This window comes from Salvelinus sp. IW2-2015, linkage group LG1, assembly GCF_002910315.2.
Source record: "Salvelinus sp. IW2-2015 linkage group LG1, ASM291031v2, whole genome shotgun sequence".
NCBI classification, from domain to species: Eukaryota; Metazoa; Chordata; class Actinopteri; order Salmoniformes; family Salmonidae; genus Salvelinus; species Salvelinus sp. IW2-2015.
The window spans coordinates 44983757-45001848 of NC_036838.1; the positions used below are offsets into that span (position 1 = coordinate 44983757).

The 18092-nt window shown below is 42.8% G+C and overlaps 1 protein-coding gene across 1 annotated transcript in view; it reads right to left on the reverse strand.

The window, feature by feature from the left end:
- Window positions 1-14655, reverse strand: part of LOC111968365 (prickle-like protein 2) — a 112129-nt gene extending 97474 nt beyond the window's left edge. The window contains exons 1-2 of the mRNA XM_023993873.2: window positions 14340-14655; window positions 13605-13690 (exon numbers count right to left, since the gene is read on the reverse strand). The gene's annotated coding sequence lies outside the window, so the exon portion shown is untranslated. The remainder of the gene's footprint in view (window positions 1-13604; window positions 13691-14339) is intronic.
- Between the last annotated feature and the right edge of the window lie 3437 nt (window positions 14656-18092).

The following is an 18092-nucleotide window of genomic DNA, read 5'->3' on the forward strand; positions in this document are numbered from 1 at the left end:
TGTACGTGTTTGTGTTGGGGTGTTCAGGATCTCTGGAAGCCGTACGTTGTCCCTTCTCTGATCACAGGAAGCTGGCAGTGCCTCAGACCTCCTATTAGATGCAACTTCCTGACCTCTCCCTCTCCTTTCAGATGGATTGATAAGCAGAGTCCAGAAGGGCAGAGCGGCTACTCTTTCATCTGTGAAACACAGGGCTCACTAGCATCCTCCTGGCTATTAATAGACACACACACACACAAAGTATGGACACTTAAACACCTCAATATGCATAGCCAAGAGAAAAATGCTTCTGTATGCACAGAATAGAATCTTTGGGACATCATAAAATGTTGACCGGTGATGAAGGATCTTTCTGGTCTCTATAATAACCCTCCTCTGTTTTGTTGTTGAGCTTTGACGATATCTGCGACTGCGTCACTCATGGATTCTGCTGTGTGCTTTGAGTCATTGTGAGCTGTGGATGTGATGGGGACCAAAATAACACTTCGCCCACTCCTCAGATGATGCAGAATACGCAGTATGAAAAGCCTGAGCATGAGGGAATAGATGCAACACAGCCCGCAAGACATCTTGGGCCAGATACAAGCAAACCTACACACCAGAACAAGTTCATTTTAGCTTATAAACATTCATTTATTACACCACTTCAAATATGATTTAACATTTAAACAATGTGAAATACCACTGTGTTGGTTAGATTGAATTCTACCTTGGTCATGCTTGCAGCTCAATACGCTACTAAAAGGAACCAATATCCAGTCAGTTAGCTAAATCAATAAACCAATCAAATACATCAACACTGACTGCTGTGTCATCAATCATTTTTTTGTGACTAAACAAATTAATACTGCTCCAATGGGATTCAGTAACGTAATGAAAATAGGAAATGCCATAATTTTCCATCCCAGAGGGAAACATTTAAGTGAAAGTGTGAAAATGTATATTGTTTTGTCTTTTAGCCACCTGACTTGGGGCACTCTTCTGATTTGTTTGTTATGTTGATTATATATATACACATTATATGGATATATATATATTTTTTTTTAATCGACAGTGAGAAGCTAACTTTCTGGCCATATTGATGATGAAAATGCCAGGCGATAACGTCAGATACAACACTGACCTCTGTTGGTGACTCTGCGCTAGAGCTGAAATCTATTCTAATACTTTAAATAACAACTAGGTGGTGTAACAGCAAACTCATCATCCTGCGTAAAAGGACTAATCTGAGTTCACCAGAGCAGAGTAAGGGGACTGTAGATGAACAGAAGGTAAAAGTTAGACTGCTGAACGTGCCAATAATCACAGGAATGTCATGGGAAGCGGAGAGGGGCTGGTAATTAGGTGAGGGGACAGAGATGGAGTTAGATACACCAGACACACAGCTGTGGCGGTATCTTAGCCAGTGTGTGTGACAGTGTGTCAGCGCTGGCCTCTGACCCTGGCCTAAGGGACACAGAGATAATGACTGCATCTCCTGATGTTAACGGGAGAACATGTAAAGGGACGTGAATAAACAGTGCAAACCCTAACAAGTGTGGCGGGTGGAAATTGTAGGCTGTGGAACGTAGTGAAGTCAGTGTGGGGCTGACGGCTGCGAGACTCCCCCTTTATTCCAGGTGACAGTTCAATAAGCCAGGATCAGCACCAGTGGAGACGCAGGCTGAATAAATCCTCTAGACTCCAAAGCAGAGCAGAACACTGCCTTCAAGGCTAGAAACTACTGGGGATGGAGCTCTCCGGCAAATCCATCAAGGGGGAGAGTGCATTGATCAATTTATTTTCCTAATTTCAGAGTGGATCAAACATGCAAACAGCAACCACAAGGTTTGTATGCAAATCGAACAAAATCACGAGGACGAATGTTTTCCTACAGGAATGTAAAGTTACACTAACAATGACAGTCAAAGTTACAAATCGATTCAGAATACCAAATGCACTCCAGACATTGGGATTCACTTGCCCTCTCCCTCTCTCCTACATACTGTAGATAAGCTGGTCTACATCACTATCTAGTGAGTCTGACTTCATCCTCTTCTCCAGTCTCTCTCTGGGTCAAAGAGGGATTTTCTGATACCTATCTGTCTCTGTCCAATACCCAGAGTGCTTGGCACCTGTTCAATATGACCTCTAATAACAGTCTAGGAAAATAGATGGGTATCAGACTAAAGCAACAAGACACACAGAGATACCCCTAGTCTGGCACAAGATTACGATATGTTTTTGTTCAGGAACCAGCTGTGGAACACACAGTGCCATGAGGACCATCTCTCCTGGTTGTTAAAAACATTATGTAATCGCATATCACTATTAAGAAATGATAACACAATAATAAAAGCTGGGTGACTGTTCCATTTTTAAACATCCATATTTGATATCTATTGCTGCAAACGAATTGCCCTTTAGGACAAAGGATATGTACTCCAGTCTAGTCTGTATGAGACATGTTCGCCTCCCTGTGGAAAAACAAATGTGTTTCTACACAGACAGTAAACACAAACAACTAAGTGAAGGTGGAGAACAAGGCTCCTCAGAGCTTAAAACAAGATTTGGTCCCATAGAATCAGAAAACAAGGAATGTTAGCCCCAACACTGAATAAAAGGCTTTGAAGGTCCCAGAATGAAAAGCACCTACTCAAAATGCAAGTCATCACAATGCCGAGTCAAAACAAAAAGAGCCTGTTTTGGCTTGTGACTTCTGGGCTCTCTGATTATGTGGGTTTTCTGTCACTGGCACACTGGTCACTCCACAGCGTCAAAGTCAGGGTAAAGAGACGACTTCTGTTGTCTGTCCGGGCCAAGACTTTAAACAACAGCACTTCAATTTTGCTTTATGGCTGTTTAGAGAACTTGATGCACAAGTAGATGGGCTGTAGGAATGTGAAGCCTTATACACTACCACAATTATAGTATAGTTAAAATTTGCACAGCATACACTAATGACTTCAAATATTTAATTTAGGTTACGGAGTAAACGTTATTTATAATAAGGGTTACATGGATGGTCAGCAAAATATATTGTACCTAAACCCTCCCTGAATGCTTGAAAAAAACAAAAAAACAAGTGACCCTCCTTTATACCCTAAATAATAATTAAAACAAAGTGGATAGCAGAAAACATGTCTACCATTTACCCTCACTTCTTGGACAGACCTGAGCCATAGATATGCGTTTTTTAAAACTGTTCTTCATCCTGTAAGCGTTACATGGCAACACAGGAATTTTGATAGCGCACAGGGCTGCGGGCCAGAAGGTTGTGGGTTTGCAGACCACTGTGGACAAGAATAGGGGTGGAAAGATAACTTTTATAGTAAAAATATTGTATGAATCTATCATCGTATTTGCAGGTCCGAGAAAAAAATGTCCTTTTATAAACATTTGATGCAATTCTACATAATTTTTCACATTAGCGGGATATTATTTTAATACCACACAAATTACTGAAAGTACAGGCTAAGGAATGGACAGATAGCTAGGCCTATGTGTTCATCTTACCATATTTATCCAATGGCAAATTAGTGTCTTGTTCGCCACGAAACTGTCCCTGTTGGCAAATAATTCAATTGAGACGTCATTAGGAGTCTGATGATGGTACCAATGCAGAAACATTAAGCTTTAATTTCTGGCTACTCTTCTTCCGTGGCTTAACCCAACGAGAGGTCACAAGTTTTTCCCTAAAAGCTGTCTGGGTTTTAGGGCTGTCCCCAATTGGTACAAATTTTAAATAATGTCTTCATCCATTTTTTTATATTTAACTAGGCAAGTCAGTTAAGAACAAAATTATTTTTTACAATGTCATATATAGACACACCCTATGTGTTTTAATGAAATCAACTATATACAGTGCCTTCGGAATGTATTAACACCCCTAGACATTTTCCACATTTTGTTACGTTACAACCTTATTCTAAAATGGACTAAATAAAAAACAGAAATACCATATTTACATAAGTATTCAGACCCTTTGCTATGAGACTTTCAAATTGAGCTCAGGTGCATCCTGTTTCCATTGATCATCCTTGAGATGTTTCTACAACTTGGAGTCCACCTGTGGTAAATTAAATTGATTGACATGATTTGGAAAGGCACACACCTGTCTATATAAAGGTCCCACAGTTGACAGTGCATGTCAGAGTAAAAACCAAGCCATGAGGTCGAAGGAATGGTCCGTAGAACCCCGAGACTGTGTCGAGGCACAGATCTGTGAAGGGTACCAAACTATTTCTGCAGCATTGACTGTCCGCAAGAACACAGTGGCCTGGATCATTCTTAAATGGGACAAGTTTAGAACCATCAAGAGGCCGCCCGACCAAACTGAGCAATCGGGGGAGAAGGGCCTTGGTCAGGGAGGTGACCAAGAACCCGATGGTCACTCTGACAGAGCTCTAAAGTTATTCTGTGGAGATGGGAGAACCTTCCAGAATGGCAACCATCTCTGCTGCACTCCACCAATCAGGCCTTTATGGTAGAGTGGCCAGACGGATGCCACTCCTCAGTAAAAAGGCACATAACAGCCCGCTTGGAGTTAGCCAAAAGGCACCTAAAGACTCTCAGACCATATGAAACAAGATTCTCTGGTCTGATGAAACCAAGATTAAATTCCTTGGCCTGATTGCCAAGCGTCACATCTAGAGGAAACCTGGCACTATCCCTATGGTGAAGCATGGTGGTGGCAGCATCATGCTGTGGGGTTGTTTTTCAGTGGCAGGGACTGGGAGACTAGTCGGGATCGAGGCAAAGACGAACGGAGCAAAGTATAAAGAGATCCTTGATGAAAACCTGCCCCAGAGCGCTCAGGACCTCAGACTGGGGCAAAGGTTCACCCTCCAACAGGACAACGACCCTAAGCAAACAGCATAAACAACGCAGGAGTGGCATCGGGAGAAGTCTATGAATGTGCTTGAGTGGCCCAGCCAGAGCCCGGACATGAACCCAATCTAACATATCTGGAGAGACCTAAAAATAGCTGTGCAGCAATGCCCCCCTCCAACCTGACAGAGCTTGAGAGAATCTGCAGAGAAGAATGGCAGAAACTCCCCAAATACAGGTGTGCCGAGCTTGTAGCGTCATACCCAAGAATACTCGAAGCTGTAATTGCTGCCAAAGGTGCTTCAACAAAGTACTGAATAAAGGGTCAGAATACTTATGTAAATGTGATATTTCTGGTTTTTATTTTTAATAAATTAGCCAACATTTCTAAAAACCTGTTTTTGCTTTGTCATTATGGAGTGTAGATAATAAAAAAATATGTTTTAGAATAAGGCTTAAACCTAACAAAATGTGGAAAAGTCAAGGCACTGTATGCATTGAGCTTGTCTGGTGCTTTAAGTTCACTGTTTGATGAAATAACACTCAAATGACTCAAGCGGGAGCCAGAGATCTTTTTAATTTTTTATTTTACCTGACCCGACTATCATCTTGCTCCTACTGGTTTTCGCAGATTCTGCCTTACTCTCCGGAAGTTGCCGGTAATAGGCTACACGAGGAGTCAGCAAACTTTCATGTGTAATGCCAATTTATCTTACCATTTCTACTGATCTGCGTGCCAGTTATGGTTTTCATATATACATTTGTAGAACGGTTTCATTTCATTATTATAATAAAGTCTTTGTATCTCAAAATCACTGTCACGTGGTTAATCAAAATTCTATCGAAATGAAAATGATACAAACCTAAAAAGTAACTTCTATTGCCATTGCTAACTATGTAAAAATAGCATATAAAGCCAACAAATAAAAACATTGCAGCCTGCAGGTAGAAAATATCCTGATAAAAATAAATATATCACATTGGCTATGCACGGCCTGTCTGCAACGAACTTGAAACACTGTATCAAGTTGGGTCTGGCCTGAAGCTTCTTGCAACACTGTATAACATATTTTGGGCCCTCAGATTTACCAGAGCCAGTGAGCTTAGGACAGATACAGCTGTAGGCTATTTGCGCAAGGGATAAGAAGTAATCAGGTAGGCCTATTTTATGACGTTTCCACTGGGTCACAACACAGTCATCAGATTACCATAGCACAAATAAGAATACAAACACATCCGTCATGTAATCATTAGCTTAAATGACGACACCCTTGTAACAGAAAACACACATACACGAATTTCATCTCCCTGAGCAGCGTACAGCATCTGTTGCAGTGGTGTCATAGATAGCAGCATCATTACTACATGGATCTCATCCAGACTCAAGATATAATTTCCCCTCTCCAGGTAGACAAACACAGAAAGACCATAAAGAGCAGCGCTTACAACACAATATTTCAATATGACTGGGGATCAAAGGAGAGCACTGGATAGGAGAGACACTGAACTAATAAAACAGGCTCTTATCTGGGGAGGGGTCTTTCCACAATGACCTCTGTTTGCGTCACATGGGGTGACTTTTAGATGCAGCTAACCCTGGTTCATCTCAACTTTTAACATGCCACTTTATTGGAATTCACGAGCCGTCCGATTGGCCCTCGGTGTCTCAGCGGGCTACCACATGCTTCCCCGTTTCCGTGACCACCATATCTAATGGAAAGTTAAATGTTTTATTTTTTTACAGACAATCAAAGACAGCCTCTCCCTCTTGAGCCCATAGAGAAGCTTTCAAAGAAGCAACTGATCTTGACCCAGCCTTTGATGCAGAGAGAGACAGAGGAGTAAGAGAGCGAGTAAGAGAGATAGAAAGGGAGGGGAAAAAGAGGGAGGATAGGCTCCCAACCCTGTCAGAGGATCTGTAAAGGTCAAACTATGATTAATTTCAGGGTTAAATAGTTCTCTGGGTTTGTATTATTGCTGAGCAAAAACCCTCCGGCGCTGTCAAAACACAGGCATTTAAAATTGGATCCTCTTAAACGACAAAGACAAAACATTCAATTTACACAATAAAAAGCCGACATCTCCTCATTTGCCTCCTGACCTAAATGAGTGTTACCACGCGGCACAGATGTTGCTGCTTTCCACTTCAAAGGACACAGGGAGTGGAGTGGAGGAGATAGGGATTTGGTCCAATAATTACCAGTAAACCTCTTCAGGGCTTTCACTGGAGGTTGGCATCTATCTCCATGCCAATACTGAGACTACAGAGAAGAGAGGAATCATGGTAAATCCAACAGGCCTATTGTGTGGTGGTGACCACCAGGGTCACCCCCCCCCCCCCTCGCCTTCGTAGTGCTGTGGCCTCTTCAGAACTAAAACAAGAGGGTCCTTTTTAAAGGGCCATTTATATGCCAAGCCAGGCTGACAGTTTTATTTGACTGTGCTGCTTGTTAACATGATGAATAGCAAGGTGGGTCTGTGTTATGCAGATCAGATCGGGTTACTGTGAGGACAGACGTCAGTGGGCTTTCAGGGCGCTCACTGAGGCCGGGTTAAAACTCAAACACCCTCCATATTAGAGGTCGACCGATTATGATTTTTCAACGCCGATACCGATTATTGGAGGACCAAAAAAAAGCTGATACCGATTAATCGGCCGAATTTTAAAATGTATTTGTAATAATGACAATTACAACAAAACTCAAATGAACACTTATTTTAACTTAATATAATACATCAATAAAATCAATTTAGCCTCAAATAAATAATGAAACATGTTCAATTTGGTTTAAATAATGCAAAAACAAAGTGTTGGAGAAGCACGTAAAAGTGCAATATGTGCCATGTAAGAAAGCTAACGTTTAAGTTTCTTGCTCAGAACATGAGAACATATGAAAGCTGGTGGTTCCTTTTAACATGAGTCTTCAATATTTCCAGGTAAGATGTTTTAGGTTGTAGTTATAATAGGAATTATAGGACTATTTCTCTCTATACCATTTGTATTTCATATACCTTTGACTATTGGATGTTCTTATAGGCACTTTAGTATTGCCAGTGTAACAGTATAGCTTCCGTCCCTTTCCTCGCTCCTACCTGAGCTCGAACCAGGAACACATCGACAACAGCCACCCTCGAAGCAGCGTTACCCATGCAGAACAAGGTGAACAACTACTCCAAGTCTCAGAGCGAGTGACGTTTGAAACGCTATTAGCGCGCACCCCGCTAACTAGCTAGCTATTTCACATCGGTTACACCAGCTTAATCTCGGGAGTTGATAGGCTTGAAGTCATAAAAAGCGCAATGCTTGAAGCACAGCGACGAGCTGCTGGCAAAACGCACAAAATTGCTGTTTGAATGAATGCTTACGAGCCTGCTGGTGCCTACCATCGCTCAGTCAGACTGCTCTATCAAATCATAGACTTAATTATAACATAATAACACACAGAAATACGAGCCTTAGGTCATTAATATGGTAGAATCCGGAAACTATCATCTCGAAAACAAAACATTTATTCTTTCAGTGAAATACGGAACCGTTCCGTAATTTATCTAACGGGTGGCATCCATAAGTCTAAATATTCCTGTTACATTGCACAACCTTCAATGTTATGTCATAATTACGTAAAATCCTGGCGGTCCAAACTGTTGCATATACCCTGACTCTGCGTGCAATGAACGCAAGAGAAGTGACACAATTTCACCTGGTAAATATTGCCTGCCAAATCAGTGTCCAAAAATACCGATTTCCGATTGTTATGAAAACTTGAAATCGGCCCTAATTAATCGTCCATTCCGATTAATCGGTCGACCTCTACTCCATATCCCCTCTCCTCTGATTTTACTTCAACTTGGGTTTCAGCTTAGGCCAGTGGTGCATACAAGAGCAGGCTCTTGTTTTCAATTATGAAAAGCTGTTGCGCAGCAACTGACTGCCTTCCTGAAGACAAACAATGTATACGAAATGCTTCAGTCTGGTTTTAGACCCCATCATAGCACTGAGACTGCACTTGTGAAGGTGGTAAATGACCTTTTAATGGCGTCAGACCAAGGCTCTGCATCTGTCCTCGTGCTCCTAGACCTTAGTGCTGCTTTTGATACCATCGATCACCACATTCTTTTGGAGAGATTGGAAACCCAAATTGGTCTACACGGACAAGTTCTGGCCTTGTTTAGATCTTATCTGTCGGAAAGATATCAGTTTGTCTCTGTGAATGGTTTGTAAATTTCGGTGTTCCTCAAGGTTCCGTTTTAGGACCACTATTGTTTTCACTATATATTTTACCTCTTGGGGATGTCATTCGAAAACATAATGTTAACTTTCACTGCTATGCGGATGACACACAGCTGTACATTTCAATGAAACAGGTGACCCTGATCTCTCTTTTGACAAACATATCAAGACTGTTTCAAGGACAGAAAATCAGAAACTTTCTGTCCAAAAATGATGCAGAAAAATGTATCCATGCTTTTGTTACTTCTAGGTTAGACTACTCCAATGCTCTACTTTCTGGCTTCCCGGATAAAGCACAAAATAAACTTTAGTTAGTGCTAAATGCGGCTGCTAGAATCCTGACTAGAACCCCCAAAAATGATCATATTACTCCAGTGCTAGCCTCCCTACACTGGCTTCCTGTTAAGGCAAGGGCTGATTTCAAGGTTTTACTACTAACCTACAAAGCATTACATGGGCTTGCTCCTACCTATCTTTCCGATTTGGTCCTGCCGTACATACCTACACGTACGCTACGGTCACAAGACGCATGCCTCCTAATTGTCCCTAGAATTTCTATGCAAACTGCTGGAGGCAGGGCTTTCTCCTATAGAGCTCCATTTTTATGGAATGGTCTGCCTACCCATGTGAGAGACGCAGACTCGGTCTCAACCTTTAAGTCTTTATTCAAGACTCATCTCTCAGTGGTTCATATGATTTGAGTGTAGTCTGGCCCAGGAGTGTGAAGGTGAACGGAAAGGCTCTGGAGCAACGAACGCCCTTGCTGTCTCTGCCTGGCCGGTTCCCCTCTCTCCACTGGGATTCTCTGCTCTAACCCTATTAAAGGGGCTGAGTCACTGGCTTACTGTGCTCTTCCATGCCGTCCCTAGAGGGGTGCGTCACTTGAGTGGGTTGAGTCACTGACGTGATCGTCTGTCTGGGTTGGCGCCCCCCCCTTGGGTTGTGCTGTGGGCTAACTCTGCCTTGTCTCAGGATGGTTGGTGTCGAAGATATCCCTCTAGTGGTGTGGGGTCTGTGCTTTGGCAAACTGGGTGGGTTATATCCTGCCTGTTTGGCCTTGTCCGGGGGTATCATCGGATGGGGCCACAGTGTCTCTGACCCCTCCTGTCTCAGCCTCCAGTATTTATGCTGCAGTAGTTTATGTGTCGGGGGGCTAGGGTCAGACTGTTTTATATCTGGAGTACTTCTCCTGTCTTATCCGGTGTCCTGTGTGAATTTAAGTATGCCCTCTCTAATTCTCTCTTTCTCTCGGAGGACCTGAGCCCTAGCACCATGCCTCAGGACTACCTGGCATGATGACTCCTTGCTGTCCCCAGTCCACCTGGCCATGCTGCTGCTCGAGTTTCAACTGTTCTGCCTGCGGCTATGGAACCCTGACCTGTTCACCGGACGTGCTACCTGTCCCAGACCAGCTGTTTTCAACTCTCTAGAGACAGCAGGAGCGGTAGAGATACTCTCAATGATCGGCTATGAAAAGCCAACTGACATTTACTCCTGAGGTGCTGACTTGTTGCACCCGCGGCAACTACTGTGATTATTATTATTTGACCATGCTGGTCATTTATGAACATTTGAACATCTTGTTCTGTTATAATCTCCACCTGGCACAGCCAGAAGAGAACTGGCCACCCCTCATAGGGGTTCATGGATTCCTCTCTAGGTTTCTTCCTAGGTTTTGGCCTTTCTAGGGAATTTTTCCTAGCCACCGTACTTCTACACCTGCATTGCTTGCTGTTTGGGGTTTTAGGCTGGGTTTCTGTACAGCACTTTGAGATATCAGCTGATGTAAGAAGGGCTATATAAATACATTTTATTTGATTTAATTTTTCCAAACAGTACTGCAAATACCACGACTAGCCTACTGTACCACGTGAATTAAGGTACTGGCAAGAAGAAATTACTGCAAATGGGAACATTTTCCAGGAGTTACAGTAAAATTACTATAACTGCCCTAGTATTAACTACTGGTCAAGTGTTAACATTCAAGCCCCATTATCATTGGCAGTGGTGCGCCAACATGCCTTGGCAGTGCGTTGTGCGAGTTATTGAACACAGCTTTAAAAAACACCGGTGGAGAGTTAAGTGGGTCACACGATCAGGCTGATCAGATATCTGCTCTCACACAGTGCTCATGTTAATAAGCTCTGTAATGAGTCTCATTAGCACAAAGAAAATCAATCAAGCCAACGGCTAGCATTAATAATTCAAAGGAGCGCGTTGTGCAAGTTAAATCCACTCCTGTCTTCCCCTATCCTAACCTACCCTGCCTAGAGCTGCCAACTCTGGTTACACAGCTACACTGGCTCTTTAGTAATGTGCAGCTACTGTTCATCAGAATATATTGGCATTATTGAAATGAACAGATTGAATTGTTCTGAAGCCAGAGGCAAATCAAACTAATCGCCTGAATCAATACAACTAGGCATACAGCAGTCTATTCATCCTGTAGTCTATTCATCCTGTAGTCTATTCATCCTGTAGTCTATTCATCCTGTAGTCTATTTAGAAGACTGTAGCTCACAGTAACGCATAACATATTACCGTTTGCATACATTGCTTTTCTGAGAACAAATCATGTTATACTAAAGTGTACTAAAAACTCCAATTCTTATTGGAGTTTTCCTTTAGTCAATCTTTTTCAGAATCCATACTGAGTGTGATTGGTTGGATTAAAGCTTAACGGTGAAGAATCGGTGAAGAATCTGGTCAGTAGTAGACCTGAGTCATTTAAAATGGATGGCACTTGACTGGGCCTTCAATAGGACCTGAATGGGACCCGCCAACAATAAAACCACTGCGGCAGAGTAGGCATAAAACCCCAGGACACCAGCTTAGCGGAAGCTTCTTTATAGCACGGAAGAAGGAAAGAAGAAAAAAAACTGGCACAAACTCTTCCTGAAATCTCAAGCTCCTGAACATTTAGAAAAGCATCAATATTTTTGAGAATTCTGGAGATACACACGTTAAAGTGTAGGGAATTACTTAGCCCAGTCCCTTTTACTGTTATTTATTCATTTCTGAGAGTTCAACCCAGTTCTTTAAATGGCCTGGCTTTCCCAACCTCCTTGGCTTTCCTCCAGACTCACACAGTGGAGGTCATCAAAGAGGGTTCTGTTGTGCAACTATGTCTGACATCAGCAACAGTGGCTGTTTAAGGGCTGTTATAGAGAACCAGATTTTTTATTTTTTTATTTTAAATAGCCCAGTCCCAAACCACATACACATCATCATCAATAATTTCCCAGGGAGACAATTCAAGGTCTGATTTTGGTAGTCTTGCAAGTCACTGTGTTGACTTAGTAGTTTTGTCACTCTTAGTTAATAAACAGCAGGGTTATATAGTAGCCTAGCTACAATACTGTCTATCCTATGTACGCACCTGCCTTCTCCGATTACCTAATCTCCAACACTGAGGTCAGCTAAAGTCCACATTCAAAATAAAACACCCATATCTATATCAATCGGCATGAAAACATGCTTTGCTGAGAACCAGAGAGGAAGAGACTGGTTGGAGTGTTTTCTTTTAGGAAGGTACAAAGGAGTTCAGTGATGTTCGTAGCCATAAAGTTCCCTCGTACTGTTCTAGCTTCTGCACACAAAGCAGAGTTTTCAAGGCCGTCTGTAAGAAATGTCTGCCGTTGGGTTGGTTTGTCGGGAAAAGGTTTACTTTTATTGTGGCACTGCAAACACAGGCAATTAAAGGCACATTCCAGAGGTTGGCTGTTGCCCTGTAATAGTTTACAGAACGGAGGCCTGATGAGCCTCTGCCTAGACTGGCAGCCCCTCCTCTCTCATTGTAGACCCTCTTTTACAGACAGACCAGGCTTGGCCTTCATTAAGGCTGCTTACATTGCTGATAGAGAGGACGAAAAATGAAACCATCATGTAGAGGTAAAAGTTATTGCTTTCAATAATCGATGAGTGCCCCGATTTAACACTGAATAGAGCTTTTGCTTGTCACACCCACACACAGCTCAACTATTTTAAACAATTCTGGAAAATGAATGTTGTCTTAATATATAGCTTCATAGTGAATCATACCTAAACACAATACAGTTTATAAGTGCGGCATATGAAAGTCTACCCAACGATCATTCCTTTCACTCTAACACAAATACAAGCGGAAAGTGTGTGTAGAATGACTGCTTAAAATATCCCATACTGCATGAATGGCTTTCTTAAAGTCAACTTATGTTAGGGCACACAGATCATGAACAATGCCTTGCTGACTCTGATATGCATGGCTGAGTCCATTAAAAACCTTAACACATGAGGGCTTCAGTAACTCACAGGTGTCCTCCAGACCAGTGCTCTAGCAGAGAAGGAAGTGTCCAATGCCTCAAACTGGAATAGAGATATGGTCTATACTATTCAAGAGCAGTATGTATTCAGAGTTTCCTCGGGATGTTTTCTCAAACAAGGAGCAAGCACTATTCCACCTTACCAACTACCACCACTGAATCTTTTAACTGATACTGACTGAAGTTTTTGGCAGGGAGGGAGTAGAGAGATGCCCTGCAAAAGTAAGTGTATAAATAGAGAAGGAGAGAGAGAGGGTCCCTACCTCCATTGTTGCAGAGTGAAGCCCGGTCACTGGTCTCCACACACGTTACACAGCTGTTCACTCTCTGATTCCGCAAGGGTGTTCAGCTAGTGACCGAGAGAAGAACCAATATATGATACCTCCTTGTATCACGCATCTCTTCATCAAACACATACAGTATGCTGTCTCTCTGTCTCTCACATGACAACAATTCACATTGGGACAGAGTAGGTTTACAGATTATCCCGAAAGGCATCGGAAAATTGAGACATTACAATGACATAAATCCAGGTGCATTAGGCATACTCCCTTTGAGTATATGACCTGGGCCACATTCCCCCAAAATATCACTGAAACAGAGAAAATATGTTGAAAAAAATATAGTTTTCTGTGCCTCTGTCTAACAGTTCATAAAACCAGAAGTCTCTAGGAAAGGTTTGACAAAGTATGCGTATTGGCGTAGAATACAAACCAGCTATTCATCAGCGGGCCAATTAATGTGACTTAATTCGTCTTTGATTTGTACTGGTGGATGCGTTATCTTTCCTGAGCAGATGTAACTTCCCCAGGGAAACGGTGCAAAGAGGAATGCACTGCTTTGCCGATTGAGAAACAAAGTCCACAGACTGCACTTACACAGCACAGTGTTTGTGGAAACTGGTAACCACACTGATGCTGTTGTCATGCAACCATCGTTTTACTACATTTCTGCCCAAACGTGGGATCCTATGAAAAACGACAACTTGCATCACTCACCGTTCTACTGGATACTCTCTTCTTGGAGCTGCGAGGGAACATGCCAGTCTTGTTCCAGGACAGTGGGATGAGAACTGAGACCAATAAAGCAAAAGGTACACTTGAAGAGTGTCCGCACACGTTCGTAAACAAATCCTGGCGCTCGACTTTCCTCAAACAAACAGAGAGCCCTGCCCTCGCGTTTCATTCATAAATGAAGAAGCGCGGTTTCCGGATACTCCAGCTCTACCTTATTGCCTCCAATAGAAGCAGCAAATTCCGCAGACTATATTAATCTTGACTGTCACGTTCCTGACCTGTTTTCCTTTGTTTTGTATTTGTTTTAGTTGGTCAGGGCGTGAGTTGGGTGGGTTGGTCTAGGTTTGATTTTCTATGTTGGGATTTTGTGTTCGGMCTGGTATGATTCTCAATCAGAGACAGCTGTCAATCGTTGTCCCTGATTGAGAATCATACTWAGGCAGCCTGGGTTTCACYTGTGTTTTGTGGGTGTTTGTTCCTGTGTCAGTGTTTGGGCCACACAGGACTGTTTCAGGTTAGTCACGTTTGTTGGTTGTTGTATTTTGTAGTGTTTGTTGTTTTCCCATTAAAATATGAATACTTACCAATCCGCATCTTGGTCCGATCCATGCTCCTCCTCGTCTGAGGAGGAGAACGACTATGACAGCCGTTACATTGACAGCTAAATATTGCAAGTAACACTTTACACTGTCGTAAAATTAAAGTGTTATCCATACTCACTACGTTCATTAGGCTACATAGAAACAAGTGAATTGTCAGAGAGTATTTTTCTATCATATAGGCCTACTGTATGAAATAAGCTAAACAGTAGGTCAAAGTTGGAAAACTTTGTCATTGCCTTTGAATCCTTCATGAGTTTTCCTATGCTAATGTTTTACCATCAGACTGTAACCAAGCCAACCCAAGAAACTCCCCTTCTCAAACACAGAACTGAGGACTCACTTTACTGTATTCTCTCCAAGTCACATTTGGCCAGAAATTATACATTTTACCCCCATTTGTTTGATGAAGTGTCCAACTTTTTCCTCCCACTCTGGAATTTCCCATTTCAATTTCCTGTGAGGTATTGCAGGCAGAGTTGGCTCTCCAACAAGTGCTTGCCATTTACCACCAGAGAAAAGCTTTGCCGCATTACCAAGACAGGCAGACAGACTCAATGCACTCGAGAGCTTTGAGTCCCAAGGCCTTTCCTCTCAAAGGAGAATTCTTCACAGAGAGCAGAGCCATGTTAAGAATATCACTGCAATAATCTCCATGCTCAGGGCTCTATTCACTTTACTGGGCAATCGTATATTTATTTCTCTTACAATTCATTCAAAGGATGGTATTACTGCCTAATATATTATACAACTCCTTGAATTCCCTCTTGGCTTTTCTCTATCTTCAACATGCTCATGTACCACTCAATTCACTACAGTGCTATGTGCTTAGCTTGCTTCACTTCCCACAATGTTCAGACATCTGTTTTCAACTCTTTTGAATCTGGAACAAGGTTGCACTACTATGAAGAAGCAGCACTGAGGCACAGATGATAAAATAAAGATAGTCAGCGCTGTCTACTGTTTCTAGGTGAGAGCTTTGACCTTCAGACTTCCTCACTCCTGTGGACTAAAACATCCACAATGTTCCACATCAGCAGGCTCTATACAGACATAGAGAGATAGAAAGAGAGAGAGAGGGGGGGGGGGGGGGGGTGAGAGATTGAGTGAAAGAGAGTCCTGCAGAGGAATAACTTAACCCTGTCTAACACATACACACGAAGGTCCACATTGTGTATGTACAGCAAGCTAGAGGCTAATGAAACCTCGTGTTAGTTCAAAGCGTGTGTAATTACCAGGGGAGTGGTGATGGTGGTGGGGGCTGTTCTACAAGGTGTTTTATCTGACGCTGGGTTTACGATAATCCTGATGTTATCTAATAACAGGATTGAGGATCATCATGGCCGAGGTGTCTAATAGTAGCCACCTGTATATTCTTCAAAAAGACACATGGACAAGTATTATACCAATGGTTACAAATTATTAGGGCTATGTTCCAAATCAAAGGAAAATCATATTTTTTCCCCCATACTTATTTTTCCCAGGCCATGCCATGAATTTATACCTCACAATTTTCAGTGTTCAGAAAAATAAATGTCTTTAGGATAAGGGCACATGTGTTGGGAATGTACAGTAGAGCCCCAGGACCTATAAGGACTGAGGTCACTGCTTTATTCTGGGTGGGAAGATCTGGGAATATGTCTGATTTGAGCACACACAGGCACAGACACGCAAGCACGGGTACAGATACAGACACAGACAACCACGACCCCCCCCCCCCACACACACACCTGATTTTACACGATGGTTAGATATAAACTGTAGTTCAAAATAAAAAATAAAAAATACAAACATGGAATAGAATAGAAATTCATTCTAAATATTCACTCCAGTACAAGGTGATGATATGAAACAGTGTAATCTATACATAATACACACAAAACAATATTCCACATTGACAGGGGACTCCAACCACTCCCAGCATTAAATGTGCTCTAAAAAATATGAACACGCAGTCTGCACAGCTCTACGAGGTTAGATGAAGGAAACAGCTAAACTTGCTCTATTGCATAATTTAGAGGTAACTCTCTCTGCACTGCTGCAGGGGGAAATGTCAAAGCTTTCAATGGAATACTGCATACTAAGGTGGTTTTAGTAGCAAACCCACAAAGGGGTTTTCTGTCTGTTACCACTTAGTTAGCATGGCACAGGGCTCTGGTTGGTGATACAGGGTGCAGTGATGCTGAACTCGCCCAAAGGGGAGGAGGCAACAGTTCAGGTGGGACACTGCGGCTGCTCTAACCCTAGGCTAAACACTTTACCTGGATAACTATATCAACCCACTTATTTAGCCGTCTGTTCCAGATTGAGTATTGCCAGAGGATATGAGTGAGCATGTGAAGAGCGGTGTCACGACTTCCGCCGAAGTTGGCTCCCCTGCCTGTTCGGGCGGTGCTCGGCGGTCGTCGTCACCGTCCTACTAGCCGCCACCGATCCCTTTTTTCGTTTGTCTGTTTGTTTTGTCTTATTAGTTTCACCTGTGTTTCTGTTGTTTTCGTAAATGAGCTTCCCTATATTTAGTAGGTAGACCCGCCCTTGTTTTGTGCGGGATTGTCTTTATGTTACGTGTGTGTGTTTTAGGTAGAGGTGTATTATTTTTTCTATTTACTTGGTACCCTGTGTTTTTGGGTTATCAAGTTGTTCTCTGCGCCCTGGATGTTTGGGCTTATCATTTTTTGTGCATTAGTAAAAGGAATATTTTTTCCAAGTGGATCTCTCTCTGCGTCTGATTCCTTCACCCACCTAGTCCCGCGTGACAGAATCCCGCACCTAAACAAATGGAATCAGCAGGAGCAGCCGCATCTCCTCTCCCATCGATGGAGGAAAAGGTCCTCCATCATATCAGTGTTATCCACAGGATTGGGTCAGCTATGGATCAAATGATGGAGAGGATGGATCGATGGGAGAGGAGTGGCCTTCCCACCTCATCTCCAGTACCCCCTCCTCCAGCACCTCCTGTTCCTGCTACCGCATCCGGCTCCGGGGCTCTTCGGCTGGCGCTCCCACGGGAGTATGATGGAACGGCGGCTGGGTGTCAGGGTTTCCTTCTCCAACTGGAACTTTACCTGGCGACCGTTCGTCCTACTCTCTCCGGAGAGGAGAGCGTGAGCGCCCTCGTCTCCTGTYTGACTGGACG